The 27,905-nt window shown below is 41.2% G+C and overlaps 1 protein-coding gene and 1 pseudogene across 1 annotated transcript in view; one reads left to right on the top strand and one right to left on the bottom strand.

The window, feature by feature from the left end:
• On the bottom strand, positions 1 to 27,845 carry LOC118724814 (annotated as a pseudogene).
• ABCA4 (ATP binding cassette subfamily A member 4) overlaps positions 1 to 27,905 on the top strand; it is a 203,725-nt gene that overhangs the window by 127,526 nt on the left and 48,294 nt on the right. The window lies entirely within an intron of this gene.

The raw sequence follows: 27,905 nt of genomic DNA on the forward strand, positions 1-27,905 counted from the left end.
ATTTTAGGATAATAATTTATTCTTCATCTTTACTCTCATCATCATATTCCTCTTCCTGCTCCTGCTCCTCCTCTTCCTCTGGTGTGTTCTTCTTTGAGCCTGTTGGCCTGCCAGGGCCCTTCTTTCCACTTCACTTTGGCTCTGGGCACAGGAGGCAGGAATATCCTTTCCATATTTGTCCTTCAGCTTAGCTGCTTTTTGTTCAAATGGTTGCTTGTCTTTAGCTGACTGTTCAGATCACATTTCACCCAGGTTTTTTTGCAGTATCCTCATTGGATAACCCAGAGTGTTTACTTTTGGCCTTTAGGCAGTGTTCATAGAAAAACAAAAAGAAGGCAAATGGAGGAGTTTAAGGAGCTTTGGGATCTTTTTTCTTTCCTTATCTTTGGGAGAAATATATATATTAAAGTTATTTATTGTTTAAAGAATTACACAAGTCTCCTTTTCCCCCACTGACCTCTCCCCAACTGCCCCCACCCACAGCACATGCCCGCTTAAGCCCCCATCCCCCATGCCTGTGTCCATTGGTTATAGTGATATGCATGCATACAAGTCCTTTGATTAATCTTTTACCCCCTCCCCCCCTCCTTCAGACTACCTTCCCTCATAGGTTGGTCAGTCTGTTCAATGCTTCTATGACTCAATCAGTTTATGTTGTTCATTATATTCCACAAATAAGTGAGATCATGTGATATTTATCTTTCTCTGACAGACTTATTTTGCTTAATTATTTTGTATAATGTTCTCCAATTCCATCCATGCTGTTGCAAATAATAAGAATTATATTTTTACAGCAGTGTAGTATTTCATTGTGTAGATGTACCACTGTTTTTTAATACATTCATTTGTTGATGGGCACTTAGGTTGTTTCCAAATCTTAGCTATTGTAAATTGTGCTGTTATGAACATGGGGATGCATATATCCTTTCTGATTGGTGCTTCTTTTTTCGTGGGATATAATCCTAGAAGTGGGATTACTGGGTCAAATGGGAGTTCCATTTTAAAAATTTTGAGGAAACGCCATACTGTTCTCCACAGCGACTGCACCAGTCTGCATTCCCACCAGCAAAGCAAGAGGGTACCTTTTTCTCCACATCCTTACTAGCACTTGACAGTTTGTTCATTATAGCCATTCTGACAAGTGTGAGATGGTATCTCATTGTCATTTTGATTTGCATCTCTCAGATGATTAGTGACGTTGAGTATGTTTTCATATATCTCCTGGCCTTCTGTTTGTCCTCTTTCAAAAAGTGTCTATTGAGGTCTTTGCCCATTTTTTGATTAGATTGTTTATCTTCCTTTAAGTTGTATGAGTTCCCTATAAATTTTGGAGATTAAAGCCTTATCAGAAATTGGCAAATATGTTCTTCCATGCAGTGGGCTTTCTTGTTGTTTTGTTGATGGTTTGTTTTGCTGTGCAGAGCTTTTTATTTTGATTTTTCTTAGTTCATTTTCTTAGTTCATTTTCTTAGTTCATTTTCTTCTTAGTTTCCATTGACATAGGAGTTATGTAAGTAAAGATATTACTACAAAAAATGTCTGCTATTTTGCTGCCTGTGGCTTCTTCTATGATTTTTATGGTTTCCCATCTTATGTTTAAGTACTTTATCCATTTTGAGTTTATTTTTGTGTATGGTGTAAGTTTGTGGTCTAGTTTCATATATATATCTGATTAGTTTTCCCAACACCATTTATTATAGAGACTGTCTTGACTCCATTGTATGCTCTTGCCTCCTTTGTCAATGTTAACTGAGCATAATGGCGTGGGTCAATTTCTGGGTTCTCAGTTCTGTTCTATTGGTCTATATGTCTGTTCTTGTGCCAAAACTATTTCAGGCAGTTTTGAAGACAGTGACTTTGTAGTATAGCTTGATAACTGGCATTGTGATCCCTTCAACTTTGTTCTTCTTTCTAAAGATTGCTGCAGCTATTTGGGGTATTTTTTTTATTTCAGATAAATTTTTGGAGAGTTTGTTCTAGGTCTTTGAAATATGCCATTAGTATTTCAATGAAGATTGCATTAAATCTATAGGTTGCCATGGGTAGTATGGACATTTCAATGATGTTGATTCTACCAATCCATTAACATGGTATATTCTTCCATTTGTATTCCTCTATCTCTTTTTGCAAAGTCCTGTGATTTTCTGAGAACAGGTCCTTTACCTTCTTGGTTAAATTTATTCCTAGGTGTCTTAGTTTTTTTGTTGCAATGGTAAGTGGAATTGTTTTTTTAGTTTCTCTCTCTGTGAGTTTATTATTGGTGTATAAAAAAAGCCATAGATTTTTGTGTATTAATTTTGTATCCTGCTACATTGCCAAGTTCATTTATTCCAGTCATTTTTTTTGATGGACTCTTTAGGGTTTTCTATGTACAATATCATGTCACCTGTGAATAATGACAATTTTACTTCTTCTTTTCCAATTTGAATGCTTTTTATTTCTTCTTCTTGTCTGATTGCTATGGCTAGCACTTCCAGTACTATGTTTAATAGGAGTGGTGAAAGTGGGCATCCCTGTCTTGTTCCTGGTCTTATAGGAAATGTTTTTAGTTTTTGCCCATTGAGTATGCTGTTGGTTGTAGGTTTGTAATACAAGGCTTTTATTATTTTGAGGTATGATCCTTCTATTCCTACTTTGCTGGGAGTTTTTTTAATCAAGGAAGGGTATTGAATTTTGTCAAATGCTTTTTCTGCATCAAATGATATGATTATCTGATTTTTGGCTCTCAATTTGTTTATGTGATGTATCACGTTTATTGATTTGTAGATATTGTACCATTCTTGCATCCCCGGAATAAATTCCACCTTGGTAATGGTGTATGATCTTTCTAATGTAATGCTGGATTCAATTTGCTAGGATTTTGTTAAGGATTTTAGCATCTATGTTCATCAGGGATATTGACCTTAATTCTCTTCCTTTGTAGTGTCTTTATCTGATTTTGAGATTAGGGTAATGTTGGCTTCATAGGAAGAACTTAGAAGTATGCCTTCCTCTTGAATTTTTTGGAATAGTCTGAGAAGTTTTAGTTCTTCTTTGAATGTTTGGTCAACTCCCCTGTGGAGCTGTCTGGCCCCAGACTTTGGTTTGCTGGAAGTTATTTTAATAACTGCTTTAATTTCCTACTTAGTTATTGGCCTGTGGAGATTTTTTTTTTTTATTCTTCCTGAGTTTGGAAGCTCATATTTTTCTAAGAATGTATCCCTTATCTCATGGTTGTTTAGTTTGTTGGAATAGAGTTGTTAATAGTTGTGTGGTTTTTTTGTTGTTGTTGTTGTTGTTTTTTGTTTGTTTTTTTGTTTTTAAACAATCTTTTGTATTTCTGTGGGGTCTGTTATGATTTCTCCTCTTTCATTTCTGATTTTGTTTATTTGGGTCCTCTCTCTTTTCTATTTGCTGAGCCTGGCTAGAGGTTCATCAATTTTGTTTATTCTTTCAAAGAATCAGCTCTTGGTTTCAATGATCTTTTGTATTTTTAAAAATTATTTTTATTTATTTTTGGTCTCCGTGTCATTTATTTCTGCTCTCATCTTTTTTTTTTTTAATATATTTTATTGATTTTTTTTGCCCCCCTTCCTCCCTCCCATATATACCCTCCCTCCCCAGAGTTTTATGTCCATTGGTTGTACTTATATGCATGTATACAAGTCCTTCAGTTGATCTATTATCTCCTCCAAATCTTCCTCCCCTCTAAACTGTAATTTGACAATCTGCTTGTTGCTTTACTGTCTCTATATCTATCTTTTGGTTCATCAGTTTATAATGTTCTTTATTATCCATAAATGAGTGAGGTCATATGGTGTTTCTCTTTCATTGATTGGCTTATTTCACTCAGCATGATGTTCTCCAATTCCATCCAGGTTGCTGCAAATGATGAGAATTCCTTCTTTTTTATGGCAGCATAGTATTCCATTGTGTAGATGTACCATTGTTTTTGGATCCAATCATCTGCTGACGGGAACCTAGGCTGTTTCCAAATTCTGGCTATTGTAGATTGTGCTGCTATGAACATAGGGGTGCATATATCCTTTCTGATTCGTGTTTCTAGTTTCTTGGGATATATTTCTAGGAGTGGGATTACTGGGTCAAATGGGAGTTCCATTTTCAGTTTTTTGAGGAAACTCCACACTGTTCTCCACAGTGTTGCACCAGTCTGCATTCCCACCAGCAGTGCACGAGGGTTCCTTTTTCTCCGCAACCTCGCCAACACTTGTCGTTTGTTGATTTGTTGATGTTGGCCATTCTGACAGGTGTGAGATGGTACCGCATTATTGTTTTGATTTGCATTTCTTGGACAATTAGTGACCTAGAGCATGTTTTCATGTGCCTTTTAGCCTTCCTTCTGTCTTCTTTTGAAAATATTCTATTTAGCCGGGACCGGTTTGGCTCAATGGATAGAGCGTCGGCTTGGGGACTGAAGGGCCCCGGGTTCGATTCCGATCAAGAGCATGTACCTTGGTTGCGGGCATATCCCCGGTAGGGGGTGTGCAGGAGGCGGCTGATCGATGACTCTCTCTCATTGATGTTTCGAACTCTCTATCTCTCTCCCTTCCACTCTGTACAAAAATCAATAAAATATATTTTAAAAAAATAAAAATAAATAAAAAATAAAATAAAATATTCTATTTAGGTCCCTTGCCCATTTTTTAATTGGATCATTCATCTTCCTTTTATTTAGTTGTAAATGTTGGAGATTAAGCCTTTATCAGTGGTATTCTTTGCAAATATGTTCTCCCACATTGTGGGCTTTCTTGTTGTTTTGTTGATGGTTTCTTTTGCTGTAAAAAAGCTTTTTATTTTGATGTAGTCCCATTTGTTTATTTTCTCTTTAGCTTCCATTGCCCTAGGGGCAGTATCAGTGAAGAAGTTCTTTTGGCATATGTCTGAGATTTTGCTGCCTGTGGATGCTTCTAGTATTTTTATGGTTTCCCTTCTGATGTTTAAGTCCTGTATCCATTTTGAGTTTATTTTTGTGAATGCTGTAAGTTGGTGATCTAGTTTCATTCTTTTGCATGTGTCTGTCCAATTTTCCCAACACCATTTATTGAAGAAACTGTCTTGACTCCATTGTATATTCATGCCTCCTTTGTCAAATATTAATTGAGCATAGTGATTTGGGTTGATATCTGGGTTCTCAATTCTATTCCATTGATCTATATGTCTGTTCTTGTGCCAGTACCAGGCTGTTTTGAGAACAGTGGCTTTGTAATATAGCTTGAAGTCTGGTATTGAGATCCCTCCTACTTTACTCTTCTTTTTCAGGATTGCTGTGGCTATTCAGGGTCTTTTATTGTTCCAAATGAACTTTTGGAGAGTTCTTTCTAGGTCAGTGAAATATGTCGTTGGCATTTTAATGGGGAGTGCATTGAACCTATAGATTGCTTTAGGAAGTATGGACATTTTGATTATGTTGATTCTACCAATCCATGAACATGGTATGTTCTTCCATCTCTTTACATCTTCCTCTATCTCTTTTTTCAGTGTTGTGTAGTTTTCCGCATATAGGTCCTTTACTTCCTTAATTAAATTTATTCCTAGGTATCTTAATTTTTTTTTGGTGCGATGGTAAATGGAATTGCTTTTTTAGTCTCTGTTTCTGTAGTTTCACTGTTGGTGTATAGAAATGCCATGGATTTCTTGGCATTAATTTTGTATCCTGCTACATTGCCAAATTCATTTATTAAGTCAATTAGTTTTTTAATGGAGTCTTTTGGGTTTTTTATGTACAATATCACGTCATCTGCAAATAAGGATAACTTTACTTCTTCTTTTCCAATTTGGATGCCTTTTATTTCCTCCACTTGTCTAATTCCAATGGCTAGTACTTCCAGTACTATGTCAAACAGGAGTGACGAGAGTGGGCATCCCTGTCTTGTTCCTGTTCTTAGAGGGAAAAGTTTTAGTTTTTGCCCATTGAGTATAATGTTGGCTGTGGGTTTATCATATATAGCTTTTATTATGTTGAGGTGTGATCCTTGTACTCCCACCTTGTTAAGGGTTTTTATCAGGAAAGGGTGTTTGATTTTATCAAATGCTTTTTCTGCATCAATTGATATGACTATATGATTTTTATCTTTCAATTTGTTTATGTGATGTATCACATTTACTGATTTGCGGATATTGCACCATCCTTGCATTCCTGGAATAAATCCTACTTGGTCATGGTGTATGATCTTTGTGATGTTCTTCTGGAGTTGATTTGCTAGAATTTTGTTGAGGATTTTGGCATCTATGTTTATGAGGGATCTTGGCCTGTAATTCTCTTTCATTGAGTTGTCTTTATCTGGTTTTGGTATTAGGGTGATGCTGGCTTCATAGAAGGAGTTTAGAAGTGTTCCTTCCTCTTGGATTTTTTGGAAAAGTCTGAGGAGGATAGGTTTTAGTTCTTCCTTGAATGTTTAGTAAAACTCTCCTGTGAAGCCATCTGGCCCTGGGCTTTTGTTTGCTGGAAGCTTTTTGATGACTGTTTCCATTTCTTCCCAAGTCATTGGTCTATTGAGATTTTTAGATTCTTCCTGATTGAGTTTTGGAAGTTTGTATTTTTCTAGGAACATGTCCATTTCCTCCAGGTTGTTCAGTTTGTTGGAATAGAGTTGTTCGTAGTATTTTGTAACAATCCGTTGTATTTCGGTGGGGTCTGTTGTTATTTCACCTCTTTCATTTCTGATTTTGTTTATTTGGGTCCTCTCTCTTTGTTTCTTGGATAGCCTGTCTAGATGTCCATCTATCTTGTTTATCCTTTCAAAGAACCAGCTCTTGGTTTGGTTGATCTTATGTATTGTTTCTTTGGTCTCTATGTCGTTTATCTGTGCTCTGATTTTTGTTCTTTCCTTCCTTCTGCCTACACTGGGCTTTTCTTGTTGCTCCTTTTCTAACTCTTTGAGTTGTAGAGTTAGATCATCTGTTACCATTTTTTCTAGTTTTTTGCAATAGGCTTGTAAGGATATGAACTTCCCTCTCAAAACTGCGTTTGCTGTGTCCCATAGATTTTGGATTGTTGTGTTTTCATTGTCGTTTGTTGCCAGGATGTTTTTAATTTCTTCCTTGATTTCTCTGGTAACCCAGTCCTTGTTTAATAGCATGCTGTTTAGTCTCCATGTGTTTGATTTCTTTGGATTATTTTTATTGTAGTTAATTTCCAGTTTTATGCCATTATGATCTGAGATGCGTGATATGATTTCTATCTTCTTGAATTTGAAGAGACTTTGCCTATGTCCCAAAATGTGGTCTATTTTTGAGAATGTCCCATGTGCACTTGAGAAGAATGTATATTCTGTGGCTTTGGGATGGAATGTTCTGAAGATGTCAATTAATTCCATCTGGTCTAGTGAGTCATTTAGGATTGATATTTCTTTGCTGATTTTTTGTTTAGATGATTTGTCGAAGGGTGACAGTGGGGTATTAAAATCTTCTACTATGATTGTATTGCTATTAATCTCTCCCATAATGTCCTCCAGCAGTTTTTTTTATGTATTTGGGTGCTCCTGTATTGGGTGCATTTATATTTACCAGGGTTATTTCTTCTTGTTGGATTGTTCCCTTTAGTATTATGAAGTGGCCTTCATTATCTCTTGTTATGTCTTTCACTCTGAGATCTAATTTGTCAGATATAAGTATTGCTACCCCAGCTTTTTTTTTCACTTCCATTTGCCTGGGAAACTTTTTTCCATTCCTTCACCCTCAGTCTGTGTGCATCCTTTTTTATGAGGTGGGTTTCTTGTAAACAACAGATGTATGGGTCTTGTTTTCTTATCCAATCTGATACCCTATGTCTTTTGAGTGGAGCATTTAATCCATTTACATTTAAGGTTATTATTGATAGGTACTCATTTGTCGCCATTTTTATTCTATACCCCTGTGTTCCTTCTTCACTTTCTATTTCTTTATTTTTACAGTAGACCCTTTAGCATTTCTTGCATTGCTGGTTTGGTGGAGATAAATTCCTTCAGTCTTTTTTTGTCTGTGAAGCTCCTGATTTCCCCCTCAATTTTGGTTGATAGCCTTGCTGGGTACAGTATTCTTGGATTCAGACCCTTCCTTTGCATGACTTTGTATATTTCATCCCATTCTCTTCTGGCCTGATATGTTTCTGTTGAGAAATCAGTTGCTAGTCTGATGGGGGTTCCTTTGTATGTAACTTTCTGTCTCTCTCTGGCTGCTTTTAAGATTCTTACCTTGTCGTTGTTGTTTGCCACTTTAATTATAATGTGCCTTGGCATCTGTCTTCTGGGATTCATTTTGCTTGGGACTCTGTGAGCATCTTGGATTTGTGTGGGATTTTTCTTCTCTATCTCTGCTAAGTTTTCTGTCATTATTTCTTGAAATACTTTTTCCATGTCTACCTCAGTTTCCTTCCCTTCTGGAACCCCTATTATTCGAATATTATTTTGTTTTGTATTGTCCCAAAGCTCCCGTAGGCTCTCCTCCTGCATTTTAATCTTTTTTTCTAGAAGCTGTTCTAATTGGATATTTTTTTCCATCTTGTCTTCTAGCTCACTGATGCGGTCCTCTGCTTCATCTAGTCTACTCTTGATGCTTTCTATTGAGTTCTTCATGGTAGCGATGTCATTTTTTTATTTATTTTTGGTTCTTCTTCAATTCCTCATAGTTCTTCTTCAATTCCTCATGGTTCTTCCTCATTTCTTCTTGGTTATTGTCAAATTTCTCTTCCATTCTTTTTAGCCATCCTATGATCATTATTCTGAACTCTTGCTCTGGTAGGCTGCTTGCCTCTGACTCGTTTACTTCCTTTTCTGGTGATGCCTGCTTTTCTTTCATGTGCAGTGTATTTTTTTGTCTTCCCATGGTATCTCTTTTCAGGATGTCTGGTTATGTGGTGTTCCTTCTCTTGCATTGATTTAAAGGTTCAAAATACACTACCAGGTACAACACAAGAGGCACTTAGCAGGAATGTATTTACAATATTAATAACCTCTAATAAAGGTTACCACTAGAGAAAGGCAAATTAGGGGATAGGAGAGAAGGAAGAAAGGTAAAAATAAAATAAAGAGAAATTTAAAAAAATAAGTAAAATAAGTAAATAAAAAAAGAGGGATAAAGAGATAGAAAAAGAAGAAAATAAAGACAAAATGAAGTTGGAAAACAGGGAAAAAAGGGAAAGAGAGAGAGAGAGACAGACAGAGAGAGACAGAGAGAGAAGAAGCAAACTAAAAGAGAAATGGGAAACTATGTATATGTGGAGAAAATTGCCATAGAACAACCACTGAACCCAGCCAATGCCAGTAACAATACTTGGAGATTAATACAAACTACAATATCCACTATTATTAAGTAAGGCTATGATATACAGAAGTAAAAGAAACAAAAACAGAGGATTTTAAAAAAAATACAAAGCAACAATAACAACACAGGAATAAGCATAACAATTTCACTAAAAAGCATAAAAATTCACAAAAACAATGAGAAAAGGATAGAGAGGAGAACAGTTGTTGTTGTTGTTTGTTTTTTGTTTGTTTTTTTAACTAGTTAATATAGTGCAGAGAGTGGTATTTATATACTTGGATCAGGGGTTGGAACTTAGGTCTATAAGTATAGTGAGAGCTTTAGCAGGAGGTATACAGAAAGAATAGAGGAAAAACTAAAGCCAGAAAGGGATAGGATAAACCTGAGACTAAAAGGGTAAAGTTTAGTAAGAGAGTGATGATGTAAAGGTCGAGTTGAGATAGGGTTGAATGATGCTATAGTAGAGATTAAAATAGAATGAAGGTTACTCCCAATGTAAAATAAAGAAAAAAATAAAATCGTACTGGAGAGGGGAAAAAAAAAGAAAGAAACAAAAATTGCAAAATAGCAGTATTAATAGTGATGATAGAGATTGAAAAATGTAATAATTAAAAAGGTAAAATAAAGTAAGGAAAAAGAAAAAATTCATTTCTTAAGTAAAAGATGTAAAAAAATGAAAATTAAATAAAAGATGTAAAAAATTAAAATAAAATAAAGAATAGTAAAATTAGCATAAAAATGTCCAGTAGTGGTCATTCACTTCCTCTGTTATTATATTTGGCACACCTGATTCTTGGACCAGAGAGTCTTGCAGTTCCCAGCATTCTACCGCACCTCAGTTTTGTAAGGTAATCCTTAATTTTAAGTAGGCTATATCTTAGTTATTTGTGTCCATTTATTTTTGATTAATTAAGAGAAAAAGGAGGGGGAAAAAAGGCAGTTTGTAATTCAGCCCTTAGGTGTCAGTGTTACCGGTTTGACCTCCCAGTCTTTTTGGTTGCTCTGGCCTTCTTTCTCTATGGCTCTAGCTGGCAGAGGGCCAACTGGCTCCCAGACTATCTCTTCTGGCTCCAATCCCTTGTTTCCAGGAAGGCAATTTCCCCCTGCAATTTCCCCGGATATGCCCAACTGGGCAGCCCTTCCCTAGTATTCAGGAGCAAGGGGGTGAGGGGATCAGGCGCCGAGGTGTCCAGATGTTCCACCCTTGTCGGGATAGCCGAGATTCTTAATAATCTGTCCCGTGTCCCCTGGCGTTTTAAAAAAAAGTCCTGCTTCTGGGGAAGATTATGCCAAACCCCGGACTGGGTGTTGCCGGGCAGGATTCTGGCTGCAGCCTTCTTTGGGCGCAGCTCAGCGCAGGTGACAGCAAGGCGCTCCCGGCTATAGTGGGGGCGGGGCCTCGCGGGAGCTCTGTGGCTACCGTAGCTGCCTGCACCACGGGACCCAGATCCCTCAGGCTATCCCCGCAAACTCTGACCTTTCTGTGGGTGGTTGAAGAACTCCCTTGAATCCACGTGTTTGCGCCCATTGGGGCGTCACAGCTGGTCAATGGACTCCTCTACTGTTGGTTTCCCAGGCCTCAAAAAAGATTCTCCTTTCCTGGTAAGATGGCGCAGTCTTCCCTCTGAGCCGATAGCCCGTAGCTCGCCGCCGCGGCAGTGCTGGCTGCTTGGTCAGGAAATCCTGTCCAGCGGACCCTTCCTTACCTTCCTTGAGAGTTCCGCTGCCCCTTAGCTGCTAATCAACATTCCCTGAGCTACTCAGACACTGCTTTTATCTGTTCTGGGACCGGAGTCAGAACAAGTCCGATGTTCGGTCACCATCTTAAAGCTCCGCCTCCGGGAAAGAAGCTGCTCTCATCTTTATTATCTCATTCTTTCTGCTCACTCTGCTTTTCTTTTTTTTCTTTTAAATATATTTTATTGATTTTTCACAGAGAGGAAGAGAGAGTGATAAGAGAGTCATAAACATCGATGAGAGAGAATCATCGATCAGCTGCCTCTTGCACCCCCCTACCGGGGATGTGCCCACAACCAAGGTACATGCCCTTGACCGGAATCGAACCTGGGACCTTTCAGTCTGCAGGCCGATGCTCTATCCACTGAGCCAAACGGGTCTTGGCTCACTCTGCTTTTCTTGTTGCTCTCTTTCTAATTCTTTAAGTTGTAGAGTTAGATAATTTATTACCATTTTTTTCTTTTTTGATATTTTTTAGTTAGGCCTGTAGAGCTATGACCAGAACAGCTTTCACTGTCTCCCATAGTTTTGGATTGTTGTTATTTTCATGGTCATTCGTTTCCAGGGTGTTTTTAATTTCTCCTTTGATCTCTTTGATAACCCAATCATTGTTTAATAGCGTGATATTCAGCTTCAAAGTGTTAGAATTTTTTTATTTTTTGTAGTTGATTTTTTTATTATTATGCCATTTTGGTCTGAGAAGATGCTTGATATAATTTCAATCTTCTTGAATTTGAAGAAGCTTCGCCTGTTCCTCAATATGTGGTCAATCTTTGAAAATGATCCATGTGCACTTGAGAAGAATGTATATTCTGTAGCTTTGGGGTGAAATGTTCTGAAGATGTCAATTAATTCAATCTGATCTAGTGAGTCATTTAGGATTACTGTTTCTTTGCTGACTTTTTGTCTATAGAGGATTTATCCAGTGATGTTAGTGGGGTATTAAAGTCCCCTACTATAATCATATTGCTATCAATCTCTCTCTTGATAACTTTCAGAAGTATCCCCCCCCCCCTAATGTATTTTGGTTCTCCTGCATTGGGTGTGTATATGTTTAACAGAGTTATATCCTCTTGTTATATTGATTCGTTTAGTATTATGAAGTGGCCTTCTTTATCACTTGTTATGGCCTTTACTTTTAGGTCTATTTTGTCAGATATAAGTATTGGTACCCCAGCCTTTTTTCATTTCCATTTGCCTGAAAGGTATTTTTTCATCCCATCACTTCCAGTCTGTGTGAATCTTTTGTTCTGAGGTGGGTCTCCTGTAGACAGCATATATATGGGTCATTTTTTAATCCATTCGGCCACATGGTTGATTGGAGCATTTAGATTGGAGCATTCAGTCCATTTATGTTTAGATTATTATTGATGGGTACTTGTTTGTAGCCATTTTTATTTTTTGTGCCTGTGTTCCTCTCTCTCTCCCCCCACCCCTTCTTATTTTTATAACAGTCCCTTTAGCATTTCTTGCATTGCTGGCTTGGTACTGATAAATTCCCTTAGCCTTTTTGTTTGTTTGTTTGTTTTTTTGTCTGTGAAGTTTCCAATTTCCCCTTCAATTTTGAATGAGGCTTTGCTGGATAGATTGTTCTTGGATTCAGTCCCCTGCTTTACATTACTTTGTATACTTTATTCCCTTCCCTTCTGGACTGATGTGTTTCTGTTGAGAAATCACTGGGTAATCTAATAGGAGATCTTTTGCAGGTAACTCTCTGTTTCTCTTTTGCAGCTCTTAAGATTCTCTTTTTGTTGTTAATGTTTGCCATTGTAATTACAATGTGTCTTGGGGATGGGCCTTTTTGGGTTCAACTTGTTTGGGATGCTCTGTGGTTGTGTGACCTTTATCTTCCCTGTATCAGGGAAGTTTTTTGTCATTATTTCTTCAAATATGTTCTCTAATCCTTGCTGCTCTTCTTGTCCTTCTGGCACCCCTGTTATACCTATGTTACTTTGTTTCATGTTGTCCCAAAACTCCTTAGGCTCTCCTCCTGCTTTCATTTTTTCCCCCCTCCAGTTGCCATTCAGATTGGGCTTGTTTCTCTACCCTCTTTTATAGCTCACTAATTTAGTCCTTTGTTTCTCTTGGTCTACTCTTAAAACCTCCCATTGTATGGTTTATTGTAGCTACATCACTTTTGATTTATTCTTGATTCTTACATAAGTTGTTCATTTTCTCAGACATCTGGTTTATGAAATGTATGATCATTATTCTGAATTCTTTTTCTGATATATTGCATGCCTCCATTTTATTTAGTTTCTTTTGGGGGGCTATTCCTCCTTTTCTTTCCTGTGGGGGTTGCTTTTTGTCTCCCCATTTTCTGCTGTCACTGAAGAGTCCAGGCACTGAGTTGAGTCAGGACTGAGTTGCATTGGTGGGCTTGGAGAGAGCTTCATGCACCCTGACAGTCAAGGGCAGGCTCAGAGTTTTAGAAGGCATGGTTTGTCAGGAGCCAGCTTGGGTGCCTGGTAGATGTGGCCACAGACATTTAGGGGCTGGCTTCGGTGCTTGGGAGCTGTGTGGCCAACACAGTCTGGCAGGAGCCACACATCAACATTCAGGGGTTGGATGGGTTCCCAGGAGATGTGGCTGGCAGCAGCCATGCATGCCAACAGTCAGGGGTGGCTTGAGATGTATGGGACCTATGCCACCATGGTGAGTAGGCAGGAGGGAAATGCCCTCCAGGACACTCAGAAGCCTGAGGCTGGGGTAGCTTAAGTCTCTGTGTCCCTGGGTCTGCAGCTTTGGTAGCAGGTCTTTGTCCAGATTGGCTGTAGGGTCTCAGTATTTGTATGAGGCCAGTCTGGGTGGTGGTGAGGTTGGGCTCCTAGTCACAGCAGGTCTGCCCTTAAAGATGGAATGGTTTCTGTGCCAGCACCACCACCAGGGAGTGCTTGCACCAGTGGTGGCGGCTCCCAGTCTACAAGAGTCTGCTTCACCAGCCCCGAAAAGACTTGCAGCTTCTGTCACACACACACACACACACACACACACACACACACACACCACACACACTTTCACATACTCCCCTTTTGCTCCCTCACTCTCTCATACTCTCTTCTTCACTACTGTTCTGCCAGCTGCTAACTTTGAGAAGTATATATTTTTAACTCCTTATCATAGCGAGTTTTGCCACTCTTTGCCATATTTTCAAACTTTGACTTTTCTTTTGCAGATAATGGTTTTCCATCTCTTTCAACATTTTTTGGAAAATTTGGCAAAATTGAAGGGAAGACTTTGTTTGGGTGTTGTTTCTTCTTGGACTCTTTTTGCCAGGTTTGCATGACTAAGGAATATCCCAATGACCATTTAAAGGAAATTATTTAAATTCTTTATTGTTGAAAGTATTACATACTAGAGGTCCAATGCACAAAATCCATGCACTCAGGGTATCCCTCAGCCTGGCCTACGCCCTCTCATAGTCCAGGAGCCCTTGGGGGATGTCCAACCGGAGGCTTAGGCCCACTCCCCATGTGTTGTCAGTTGGACATCCTTACCGCTGCTGTGGAGGCAGGAGAGGATTCTGCTGCACTCACCAGCCATGAACTCAGCTTCTGGCTGAGTGGCGCTCCCTCTGGGTGCTCATTGACCACCAGAGGGCAGCTCCTGCATTGAGCATCTGCTCCCTGGTGGTCAGTGCACATCATAGTGACCCATCGTGCTGCCACTTGGTAGATTTGCATATTAGCCTTTTATTATATACAATGTCTTATTTTCTCCCCATTGACCTTTCTTGGCCCACTGAAGTCCCCCAGCTTTAAAAAAAAATTTATTTTATTTTATTTCTGCACATGGGGGATGATATTTATTTCCCAGGGGTGCCTGAAAATCTCTACTTTTATTCTTTTTCAGCCTTATTGAAGTATAATTAATGTACAAAACTATACATATTTAATATATAATTTGATGAGTTAGGACATATGCATACACAAATGATACCATCACCACAGTCAAAGTTATAAACACAGCCATTTCTTCAAGAAGTTTCCTTATATCCCTCTGCTTTTTACTTTTGTAAGAATGCTTAAAATGAGCTCTACCCTCCTTAACAAATGTTCAAGTGCACAAAACCTTATTGTTATCTATAGGTGGTATGTTGTCCAGCAGATCTCTAGAAGTTAATCATCTTGTATAACTAAATTCATACCCATTGAATAACAAGTTATTTTTTCCTCCTCTCAGTTCCTGGCAAGCACTATTTAATTTCCTGCTTCTATAAGTTTGACTAGTTTAGATACTTCATATAAATGGAATCATGCAGTACTTGTCCTTCTATGACAGATTTCACTCAGCATGTCTTCCATGTTCATCATGTCATTGTAAATGTTAGGAATGCCTCCTTTCTTTTCAGGCAGAATGATATTTCATTGTGTGTATATGCAACTTTTCATTTATCCATTCATATGTTCATGAATAATTGGGATGTTTCCATATCTTAGTTATTGTGAATAATCCTGCAATCCACTTAGGTATGCAGAAATCTTTTCAGATCCTGATTTCGATTCTTTTGAATAAAGTATCCAGGATTGGGGTTGCTGGATTACATAGAAGATTTATTTTTAATTCTTCTTCTTTTTTTTTTTTTTTTTTTTTTTTTTTCTTCTTTTTTTTTTTTTTTTTTTTTTTTTTTAAGGAAACTCCATCCTATTTCCCATAGAGGCTTCATCATTTTACATTCCCATAAGAGTGAACAATTGTTCCAATTTCTCCCCATCCTCACCAGCTTTCCTCCTCCTCTTCCTTTATTATTATTATAATTACCATCCTAAGTGCCAGAAGCCAATTCCAGCATGTCATAAATGCGAGTTTCATCAAAAGATTGATGGAACTTAGGAACTCAACAAAGGCCAAGTCACATATGTAATCACCTGCTGGAATGGCTAAAGGCATTTTCTCCACTGATAAAGGTTTAATCTCCAACATCTACAGATGATCCAATTAAGAAATGGGCAATGGACCTAAATAGAATATTTTCAAAAGAAGACAGAAGGAAGGCCAAAAGGCACATGAAAACATACTCAAAGTCACTAATTATCCGAGAGATGCAAATCAAAACAACAATGCGGTACCATCTCACATCTGTCAGAATGGCCAACATCAACAAATTGACAAACGACAAGTGTTGGCAAGGTTGCGGAGAAAAAGGAACCCTCGTGCACTGCTGGTGGGAATGCAGACTGGTGCAACCACTGTGGAGAACAGTGTGGAGTTTCCTCAAAAAACTGAAAATGGAACTCCCATTTGACCCAGTAATCCCACTCCTAGGAATATATCCCAAGAAACTAGAAACACAAATCAGAAAGGATATATGCACCCCTATGTTCATAGCAGCACAATCTACAATAGCCAGAATTTGGAAACAGCCTAGGTTCCCATCAGCAGATGACTGGATCCAAAAACAATGGTACATCTACACAATGGAATACTATGCTGCCATAAAAAAGAAGGAATTCTCATCATTTGCAGCAACCTGGATGGAATTGGAGAACATCATGCTGAGTGAAATAAGCCAATCAATGAAAGAGAAATACCACATGACCCCACTCATTTGTGGATAATAAAGATCAATATAAACTGATGAACCAAAAGATAGATATAGAGACAGTAAAGCAACAAGCAGATTGTCAAATTATAGCGGGGAGGGGAGGAGGATCTGGGGGAGATAATAGATCAACCGAAGGACTTGTATACATGCATATAAGTACAACCAATGGACATAAAACTCTGGGGAGGGAGGGGATGTGTGGGAGAGAGGGAGGGGGGCAAAAAAATCAATAAAATATGTAAAAATTAAAAATTAAAAATTAAAAAATTAAAAAAAATAAAAGTATCAAGGTCAGTCAAAAATAAATAAATAAATAAAATAAAGGCATTTTCTCCACACAGCTCAGGGGATCTTAATCTGCACCTTATTGCCTCCTACTGCCCAAACACCTGAACAACCGTAGACTATTCCCCAATCTGACAATGCTTCTGTATCCTTCCCTTTGAAGTGTATTATCTCTACTTTGCCTTAGGACAAATTGTGTTAATAAAAAGCAAGGGTCCTGAGACAAGGAGAACTTAGGTCCTTTAGCTAAAGCTCCTCTGACCCCCAGTGCCTTTCAAAAATATCTTTCATTTCTGGACTCCTACTTAATCTACACACAGCCTTTCTCCAGGTTGCTGAACCCTTCTTAATGCTGGGACAACAACCCTGGCACCTAAGGAGTGTGAAGTGATACCTCACTGTGGTTTTGATTTGTAGTTAGCAATGGTGAAAAATAAACACTTTTGTTCACTGTGTTTAGCTTTGTCTAGGTATATTTGGCCTTTTACATTTCCATATAATTTTAAAAAAAATTGTCATATTTCTTTAAAAATCAAAGCCTAGTCTTGATTAGAATTATATTAATTCCATAATTAGTATAGAAAGACTTGATATCTGTTCCATTGTTTGAAACTTCTAAATATTTATTAATATGATACCTCTTCATTTATGCAGATTTTCTTATTTCTGTCAATAAAGCTTTATGATTTTTCAGGACCAGGATTCCCACTCTTGTCAATTGTATTCAACATATTACTGGAAGTCTTTGCCAGATCAATTTAGGCAAGAAAAAATGATAAAGTTATTCAAATCAGAAAGGAAGAAGTAAAATGATCTATTTGCAGATTTCATAATGTTATTGGTAGAAAGCCCTTCAGACCTTGGGGAAAAAAAACCTCGTTCTTCTTCAAATTAGTATATAAATTCTGTGAAGTGGCAGATATATAAAATCAACATGCAAAAATCAGTTATACTTTTATATATTAACGATGACATACCTGAAAAGGAAAATTTTAAAACAGTGCCTCATAATAGCATCAAAAATAAAAAAGTAACTTAGGAATAAACTTTATCAAGGAGGTGAAAGAGTTGTATACTGAAAACTACAAACTTTAATGAAAGAAATAAAAAAGACATAAATGGAAAGATATCTAGTATTCATGGAATGAAAAATTTCATATCATTAAAATATTAAATAATATTCCGAATTTTTGTTCTCCCTGTCCTTTTATACTGATTTGCCCTGCTAATAGTTTCATATATTAAATTTTGTATATCATCTTGTGTGGGTCTATTTCTAGGATGTCTGATAGTTCCCATTGATCTGTCTTTTGTTACACCAAGACCCCACCCTCTAAACTACTTCAGCTTTATAATGGTTATGTTTTTAAAAAATATTTTTCATTGACTTGAAAGAGAAAGGGAAAGGGAGAGAGAGCTAGAAACATAAATTAAGAGAGAGAATCATTGATTGGCTGCCTTCTGCCCACCCACACTGGAGACTGAGCTCGCAACCCTGGCATGTGCTCTTGACCAGAATTGAACCTGAGACCCTTCAGTCTGCAGGCCGATGCTCTATCCACTGAGACAAACTGGCTAGGGCTTTATAATGGTTTGAAATATCAGGTAGGACACTTTTGTTCACTGTGTTAAGCTTTGTCTAGGTATATTTGGCCTTTTACATTTCCATATAATTTTAAAAACATTGTCATATTTCTTTAAAAATCAAAGCCTAGTCTTGATTAGAATTGTATTAATTCCATAATTAGTATAGGAAGACTTGATATCTGTTACATTGTTTGAAACTTCTAAATATTTATTAATATGATACATCTTCATTTATGCAGATTTTCTTATATCTGTCAATAAAGCTTTATGATTTTTCTCTGTAAAAGTATATCTTTGATTAGCTTAATTTATAGGTAGTTTATACTTTTCAATATAAAATTCAAATTTAAACTTTTTGGTGGTTATTCAGATGAACATGATTGATTTTTCTCTTTTAAAACTCTTTGTGGAAATAATTATAGACATAAAATTACTAAAACTGTTCATAGAATCCTATGAACCCTTCACCCATCTTCAACCAATGGTGACGTCTTATGTAACTGTAGTACAATGTCAAATCAGGAAATTGGCATTGCAATTATATTGTCAATTAGATTACAGGCCTTATTCAGTTTTCTCATTTTTCAATGACATATTCCCTCTCTCTCTCTCTCTCTCTCTCTCTCTCTCTCTCTCTCTCTCTCTCTCTCTCCCTCTCCCCCCACCCTCTCTCTCTAGGACTTGAGCCCAGGTCTCTTATGTGGCACTCAAAGGCGATGGCCACGAACAGTATGTTGCAGGGCTTGAGCAGCATCCGGACAGAGTCTAAGCAGAAAGCTGTGTTGATACCACAGAGACGGCAGGCACACATCACCCAGGCCCTGTTCACAGAGAGCACTGCCCTCCGGCCCCATCCTGCTCCATCCATGACCAAATGTGGAGAATGGAGTGTGGAGCCCCCTCTCTGATGCCTGATGCCTCAGACACAAACCTGCCTCCTTGGTCTTGGAAGCTGCTGGGCTGAAGTGTGGACCCTGGGCCCTTGGCCCTGTGAGGAGTGCCACGGCCACTCCAGCTCCAGCACCTCAGCCCCAGTGCCCACTTCCCCTCCAGCCAGGGAAGCCTGGGCGACCATCCTGAAATGAAGACTTTGGTCCAGAAGATGACTGGAGGGTGAGACGCGGACACAGGAGAAACCCGAGGGGAAGCCACCAGAAAGCAGCAGCGGGGACTTGCAAAGTGGGTATCTGTGCAGACACACACGGGCTGACACGGTGCTGGATGAAATGACCTGATAGGATTGACACCATTCACAGCAGCCAGGCTGATGCAGAGGCCAGAGCTGGAGAGACGCCCATGGGAAAAGCAGACCTGGCTCAGAGCTGGGACAGCTGCCCTGAGAGCACAGTGATCAGCACCAGCCTGGCCCCACCTGTAGGGGCTCAGGCGGCCCAGCAGCCCAGGTCAACGCTGAACCCCGATTCTGCTCTGGATGCTGGGCAGACCTCAGCCCTTCGTTCTCACGCTGTCTTGAGCATTTACAGAGCTCTGGGAGACATCAGTTATCGTGGTCCACTGATCGCATCTAGCGTGTTATGTTACAGACGGTGATCTCATTTAATCCCACAAGAGGCTGCAAGGAGGGAAAATCCCCAGCTCACAATGGTAAACTGATTCTCAGAGATGGGGTGCTACCTACTCAAGCTGTACCACCTAAAACTGCCTGGGCCCACCTACAACTTTGGAGCAAGTTTCCATGGTGTCCCAGACCTCAGCCCGTGGGCCGGCTGCTTTTCCCTGCTCCCCCTTATTCAGGCCAGGGCTCCCTCCCAGCCAGGACTCTCTTGGTCCCTGCACCCCCTTCAGCTCTGTGTAATCATGGAAAATGAGCCTTCTGGGCTCAGCCTGGAGTTAGGAAATGACTGCTGAGAGAAAGGTGGTGGGGGTCCTCAGGGGCACGCTATCATCAAGGGCCCTGGGCCGGCCTCGGAGGCCAGGGTGTGCCATGCAGGACACCCGACAATGTGCAGCCCTTTGAGGCTCATCCCATACCACAGGCAGGCCTAGAAAAGCTTGGCCTGTGTGCTCGCAGAAGGCACTCCTTTCCGAGGCCCATGTGCACATCCGACCCTGTGACCTGCTGGGGCAGGGGCTCCTGTGGGAAAACCTGAGAGTCCGTGCTCTCCTGTTTGTCCGTCAGCAGTGCACGGTGAGGGTGCTGCGAGTGTGTGTGAGGCCACAGCACTACACTCTGCCTGGAAACAGCCCTTCCTTATAGGGGAAAGCAGCACACAGTGTCCCTTCCACGTGGCTGTAGAGTTAAATTTGGAACCTTTCCCTCCACCCCTCTTCCTCCCCCCCCCCCCCCACAGTGGGTGCAGGGCCATGGGTGACCCCCGGCCTTGTGCCCAGCACTCACAGGTGACCTCACACAGAGCAATAGCGGTTTCCATCACATGACGGTGTTTTGCTCTGTGGGCAGTGGTTCACTGCAGATACTCTTCTACCTCCCGTGCTCCTCCCCTGGATGGATGGAAACACGTGTGCCAGTGGCGGCATGGGGCCTGGCAGGTGCCGCTCGGGCCTTCCCAAGGTGGTGCTCAGGGCTCTCCCAGGCACTGCACTGGGCTCAGCAAGGTGTTGTGTGGGGCTCAGGCAGACTCTCCACAGGGCTCCCAAGGGGTCGTGTAGGGCTTTCCCCAAAGCTGCTGGGGCTCTATCAGGCGTGTGCGAAGCTCTCCCAGGCTCTGCCTGGGCTCCTGGAGGTGGTGCAGGGGGTCTGAGGCGTCTCCCAGGCTTAATGCGAGGCTCTCGCAAGTGCTGCCCTGGGCTCTGAGCTGCGGCACGGGGCGCTGGCAGGCGCTGTGCCAGGCTCCCAAGGTGCTGCTCAGGGCTCTTCCAGGCACCGCTGGAGACTCTGCGGCACGGCTTTGGGCGGCCCTAAATTCTCATGGGATTCTGGCAGGCAGGGCGAGGGCTGTCCTGGTATTGTGCTGGGCTCTTCCAGGCACTGTTAGGGTGTGGTGTTTGGGGTCAGGCAGGTGTCGCACGGGGCTTCCCAAGGTTTTGCTAAGGGCTCTCCCAAGTGCTGCGCTGGACCCTGTGAGCTGCAGCAGGGGCGCTGGAGACACTGCGCATGCCCGCTAGGTGTGAGGGCCTCTGGGGCACTTCCCACGGCTCCCACACGTGGTGCTGGGCTTGCCTGGCGCTGCACCTGCTTCCCGAGGTGCTGGGACGGCTCTCCCAGGCTGGTCAGGACTCTCCTATGTTTTGTGCGGGGCCCTCCCACGTGCTGCCCGGGCTCCCTAACACATTGTGATGGCTGTGGTAGGCCCTGCAGTGACTTCCCAGGATTTTGCACGGGTATGGCAGGGCAGGCGCAGGGCTCTTCACTGTCGTGTACAGGGTTCGCTCCCCCCCACCCATCCCCCCAACAGCCTAGGCTGTCCTAAGCGTGTGGGCGGGGCTCTCTGAGGAGCTGCCTTGGGTCCCAGAGGCGATTCTTTGCCATCTTCCCTCTGGGCTGACACTGGTGGGTGGGGTGGGTGCTTGCTATGGGGAACTGGATGGACAAATGTGTTCAGAGGCAGCCTGCGCCCTGACATCCTGTGTCCGCTACTTAGGACGGGGGGATGGGCAGCACAGTGGGCACTGAGGTACCCAGGGGACAGCGGATGGCCAGGGCAGGAGAGCACCTGACAGAAGCTTGCAGTGAGGGACCTTGAGTTGTGCATTGTAAAGTATTTAGCACACTTTCCAAGTCCTCATTCGCTCTTTTTCATTGGACAACATGGAACGACCCCTGCGCATCCTTGTGAAAATGGCAGTGGTCCAGGTCTCACCTTCCTGTCTCCATGGCTCTCAAAAGAAATTTCAGTCGTTGTACTGTTGAAATTTGTCTCTGTTGACTGAGTTTGCCGACCACTAGACTAGAGGATCACCTCATCACACCAGCAGTTCCATTTCTCAGCATTACCTCATTGCCCCCGGGGAGGAGGGCCTGGTGTTGACCTGGTTTGCATCTCACACTGATGGGTCTCCTGATGAGTCCAGGCACGTCTATGACCTGTCTCGGACTTGTTTATAAAGCCCCTCCTCTATGATGGCCTGGGCCATGCTCCTGGCCCTGACCTCAGCTGTCTACATCGCTGTAGGCTGTTCCCTGGCCACGAGGGCCTGGCAGGGCCCACGCCTGGGTGCTGGTGGGTGGGTGCCCCTTGGTTTCCTGAGCCCCTTGGTTTCCCATGGGCCACCTTCCCTGTAAGAGCTGTTTGCCACAGTTGCGTCGTGGCTGTCTGGAGTGCCTTGGATTCCCATGTTGAGGGAATGCAGTGTGGTGGGTTCCCGCCCTGGGGTGGCCCTGGCCACACCTGAATGGGAAGGAGGCCAATGGCCTGCCAGGCTCCCCCTTTCCTCTTGCAGATGGACTTCTGTGGCAGGAGACAGAGAAGGGTCCAGAATCCATAATCAGGACACAGCAGACATCGCCGCCTCGCCTGTCCAGAGTGAACGGCTGATCAAAGCCCCTCTGTCGATACCAGGCAGTATCCTGGGTCATGTTTGTGACCTTGGCCTTGGCCATTTTTTGGCATATTTATTCCCATGATGCCCACTATTTGGAAGTACATCGTATATGAGTATCCCATTACTGGCATCACCTGTCTGTTGTCCAGAGTGGGGAGGGGCGTCAGGAGGAGTCCTCCACCAGCTCGGGTCCAGGTAATGCGAGGGACACTCCCCCTCTGAGCTCTGTCCTCTAAACTGAGTGAACCTCAGGGGTTGTTCCCTGACCCCAACTCCTCACCCATGCACCCCCCATTCTCCAGGTGCCAGAATCCCGCCTCCCACTCTCCATACACACCATGTCTTCTCCGTCCCGTGAGCTCACTTTCTTCCTGTCCCAGCTAAAAGCACAGATGCTTACACAGAGGCGTCTGCCCCTCAGGTGGGGTTGGTGCAGGGAGAGTGCACCTGGCTTCCAGTTGGAGGCGAGGGGGTTCCAGGGAGGGAGGCAGAGTTTAAATTTTTAAAACTTAAACTATATAGCTAGGTACATTGCTATTAACTTAGTTAGGGTACTCCTAAGCTGGCCTTTGCTAAAATGGTCCTCAATCTGATTGAGGCACGTTGACTGAGGTCGACCTCTTCTAACTCTCCATCCACACCCGTCTTGTATATGTCTATCTCCTTTCATTCATCCTCTCTATGTGTCCAAACCATCTCAACATAACTTTCTCAATCCTCCACACTACATCTTTCACTCCACAATGTTCCCTAAAATTACTTAATAATCTTAAAGTTTTAAGTCTTATTTAAACTATAGGTCTGTTGAATAAAACTTGATATCATACTTAACCATATTATTTATTGATAAAATTAAATTCCTTACAATTTACAATATCCATAAAATTAAATCATAACAATGACTGATAAACACTAATGTGCATTACCTTGGAAACTTTGGGTAAGTCAGGTTGGTATGTTTTTAATTTTTAGGCATGATTCCAGGTTCTCATAAATAAGACAGCTTCTCAATTTACTCTTGATAAGATTCATGCTTGAAAATGATGGTCCACATAAATATGACCTGAATAAAGAAAGAACAGCAAACACTAGTTTTTTTCAGTTGATTGTATGAGTTAGGAATACTATTCCAGGTGTTAAAAATCAATACATCTTCCTTCTCCAGGTCTTTTAAAGCAAACCACTTGTGCTGTGAACTAAGTTCACATTTTTTTTCTCCAATATTTCTATATCAGCACAAAGACATTCAAATTTCGAGCTCCACAATTGTTTTTTAAATCCAGCAATTGCATTTCAAGCTGCCAATGTCAATATTAAAGGGAGAAAACTCTAATTCTGTTACAATAGCATTAAGAGATTTTTTTTAACAAAGGCTAACTTCGCTTTGCTGTTCCTGAATTCCTGAAACCTGTTGGGAAAAGCTTCCCTCATATTTAAAAGTGTTTTGAAATAGCAAATGTAGACATCCATGTTTCAACAGGCTTGGAAAGTGACTCAAAGTTTTCTTTCAAAATCTTTAGCAAAAAGATTTGTTTTCGAATGAAATAACTTCCACTATTGAAAAAATTGTGTTTCCTTTCCCCTGTAGTTTACAATTAAGCTGATTTAGATGAGACTAACGTCTACCATAAAATAAATTTTTTGGATCCACTAATCGTTAGTTCTGGATAGTGAACACGCTTCTCAAGGAGAAATGTTTTAATTTCTGTTAATAAGGAAAGGAAATGTTTAAAAACGTTTCCTCTCGATAACCAACATACCTTGTTAATGCAGCAGCAGATCTGCGAACTCGCCATTTCAACTAAAAATTCTTTAAATTGGCGATGATTACGAGCTTTAGCTATAATGTAGTTGATAATGTTAATCACCAATTCCATAACTTTGCAAATTTCTCCTGGAAATGTCTGCTCACAAAGCGCTTCTTGATGAATGATATAATTGTATCTCTTGATTAATTTTTTCAAAATAGCAACAAACCGGTTTCGTTTGTTGAAATTGAGACAATTGTATCAAGTGGAATATGATGTTCTTCAATGCACTCAAGGCATTTACTATATCCTCTCCACGTCTTTGACTGTTGAGTGGCAATAATCCTAAAAGTAGTTTTTAGGACCTGTAGATGAAATCATACAAAATGTGAAACTTGCGCTGTATTATTTGTCACAAGTCTCGTCAATTGCTATTGATAAAGCTGAAACCAATTTAAGATCTTCGACTTGCTGGTCAGTTATATTCGAAGACATTTTGACTGTTTCAGCATACAATGGTAACTTGTATTTTTAGAATATCTGCTTTGTTCTTAAACTCCCAAAATAGCTCTTCGGATGCATTTATAAAACAACTTTTTATGTATTCACCATCTGTATATGGTTTTCTCTCTCAGCAATGTCTTGACTAACCACAAAACTTGTAATATAAACATTGTTGGAAGATTGCATCCAGTAATTAGATACAGAACTTGATTTTTCTTGACTCCTCTGAAGTTACTCAACTGCTTTCTTCCTTGCATCACCAATAGGATATTTAGTACTAAATGACACGTGTTTAGTTGTAAAGCGTCTTTCCAAATTTGATTTCTTGTTATGCGCCAGTTTTTCCTGACAAATAAGACAGGTCGGAAGGCCATTTAAGTCTTGAAAAAATGGTACAGTCTCAGTCAATTCACCTTTAACTTCACTGTTTTCATCTTCCGTTTTTTCTTTGCTGCTGCTTTGTAGCCATGTCAAACAAGGCACCTAAAAAAAGTTTCATTTTATAATAAAGCCACCAACACAAAATAATTACAATTCTAAAATTGATGACAAAAATGCAGCGGGTTGGAAAAAGGTAGGTAACTTTATGCTTCGAGTAGGTACTGTGGCGCCTTCTGCCCAGTCAGGTGCCCTACGCAGAGAATTTCATTGTGTCTTCAAATAAAATGCACAGAAAAATAGTTATTAAAAAAATTTCTTTGACTCAGAGCATATTGTGGCTTTCTCCACTGCTTTTGGTCATCCACTGTGGGTCTATGGGTGTGACAGCAGGAGGACATGGGACTACAAGTGGCCCTGAGCTTGCTTGACTCTCACAGTGACCTGAGAGAATATCAATTATAAAACAAGAGCAAGGTATCTAGGCTATGGGTGCGGGAGAACACAAAAGGTAACATTAGTATAAAAACACGATTCCCAAATGAAAACATCATGCAGATACAGAGCAAAATAACAGAAAATAACTTAGCCAAAAATCAAAGTCTCTTAACATGGAATGTGAAGAATTATTGTAGATCTTGGAAGTGAGAAGGGAAGTAAGTGGTAATTATAAAGAATTTAAGTGACATGGAGAACAAAACTAGTGACAATGTGTTAGGGTTTCCAAAAGAGGCAATGAGAGGATGAAAGAAGAAATAAAGTGAACATATGCCCCAGGTGGGCAGCGGGCTCTCTCCTGGCCCCTGGTGGTCAGTGTGCATCATTGCGACTGGTGGTTCTTGGTCATTCCACTGTTAGGGCAATTTACATATTACCCTCTTATTATATACGATAGAAATAAATATGGGCTATTCTATCTATCTCCCTGGGCTCCTCGGGAAATGCCTGATTTCAGATGGGAAAACGGCAGGATGAACCTGAAACATCTTGTTGTGCCAGAAAACAAGGGAGTGCTCAAACAATGGTGTGAAATGTGTTAAAAGGGCACAGGAGCCAGCTTGTTGGATTCCCATGGGCTAAATCAGGGACAAATGGAGCATCAAAAGAAATAATAAAGAAATCCATTACATAAAATAGGAAACCATGAATTCATGAAAATGTAAATAAATGAGCATATTAAGTATTTGAAGAGGAATGGCTTAATTTACATGGTATCAAAAATACATCTCCACAAAATACTCATTCATTACAAAGGGAAAGGTAATTTTACAGAGGAGAAGTCTGACAGAAATCTGTATAATCATGTAACCAAAGTGAGCAGTATGACCATGGTCAAATACAGATCCTGTGCCATCCAATGGTGCAGAGCTTGTCTCCAGGTCGCCCCTCTTTTCATCCCTCCTGTGGTTTTCCAAGGGCCTCACGTGCCAAGTGTAGACGAGAACCTGTGTGATCACGGTCCACTATTACCCATGAAAGAGGCCCACAGAGGCCCAGAAAGCAGGCTTTACACAGTCTGGATAGGAAAGTCCAGAGTTCTGGTTCTGGTTCTGATTCTGGTGGGCATTTCCCTTTGTTCTTGGGAGTGAAGTAATTAGAGGACGACCAGCATAGGGCCTGCAGGGAAGGCTGGATGGCCAGCCAAGTAAATTCATCCTTCTGAGACTCGGTTTCCTTTTTATTAAAACAAGTGTATAGTTTTTAAAAATTGAGAACTTTTCTCGCTCTACAAGCCTGTGGTTCCGTGGACCTGCAAATTCTAGTAGCTAAGCTTTTCCGAACTTGAAAACCACCTGAAACAAAAGGTGGTAGCATTCTGCTCTGTGAGCATCTCAGGGGACCTACTGAGGCACTGGGTTCCCACACGGAGGAAAGCAGCCTGAGCGCCCCGGTCCAGGGGCCTGAGGCCTTCAGGTGCCTGAAGCAGCTATCCCTCGAGGGAGGGTGAAGCTGCCGGGTTTTGAGGGGACAACCTTCTTTTCTCCATTAGCCCCCAAGGCCTGCTGGTCCCCCTTCCTCCTCATTGGGGGCCCTGGGCAAGTACCCAGGGTGTCGCTGAGACCCTTTCTTCCAAGCCCAGAGCTTTGCTGCCCTGTGGTCTGGCTCACCTTCTCCTTCCCCTCTTCCCTGAGCCATCGCAGCAGCACCCCTGAAGCACTCCAGGAGCTTTCACTCACAGTATGAGCAGAAGGAGCAGCTGAGCAAACCTGGCAGCAGCCATGCTCCTGGAGCAGCCCCAGCATGCTCTTATTCTCTGGGTGACTCTCCATTTTCTCCTCTTCTTTGGGAATCTCCCTGATTAGACCAGAGAGGGAGGCCTTTCCATAGACCAGCATAACTCTCATGTGTTCATCCATCTCCAGAAAACATGATTTCATCCTTCGCATTTTCAACAGAAGGTGCTCCTGCAGACCCTT

Source organism: Pipistrellus kuhlii, unplaced genomic scaffold (genome assembly GCF_014108245.1).
Source record: "Pipistrellus kuhlii isolate mPipKuh1 unplaced genomic scaffold, mPipKuh1.p scaffold_m20_p_2, whole genome shotgun sequence".
NCBI lineage: Eukaryota > Metazoa > Chordata > Mammalia > Chiroptera > Vespertilionidae > Pipistrellus > Pipistrellus kuhlii.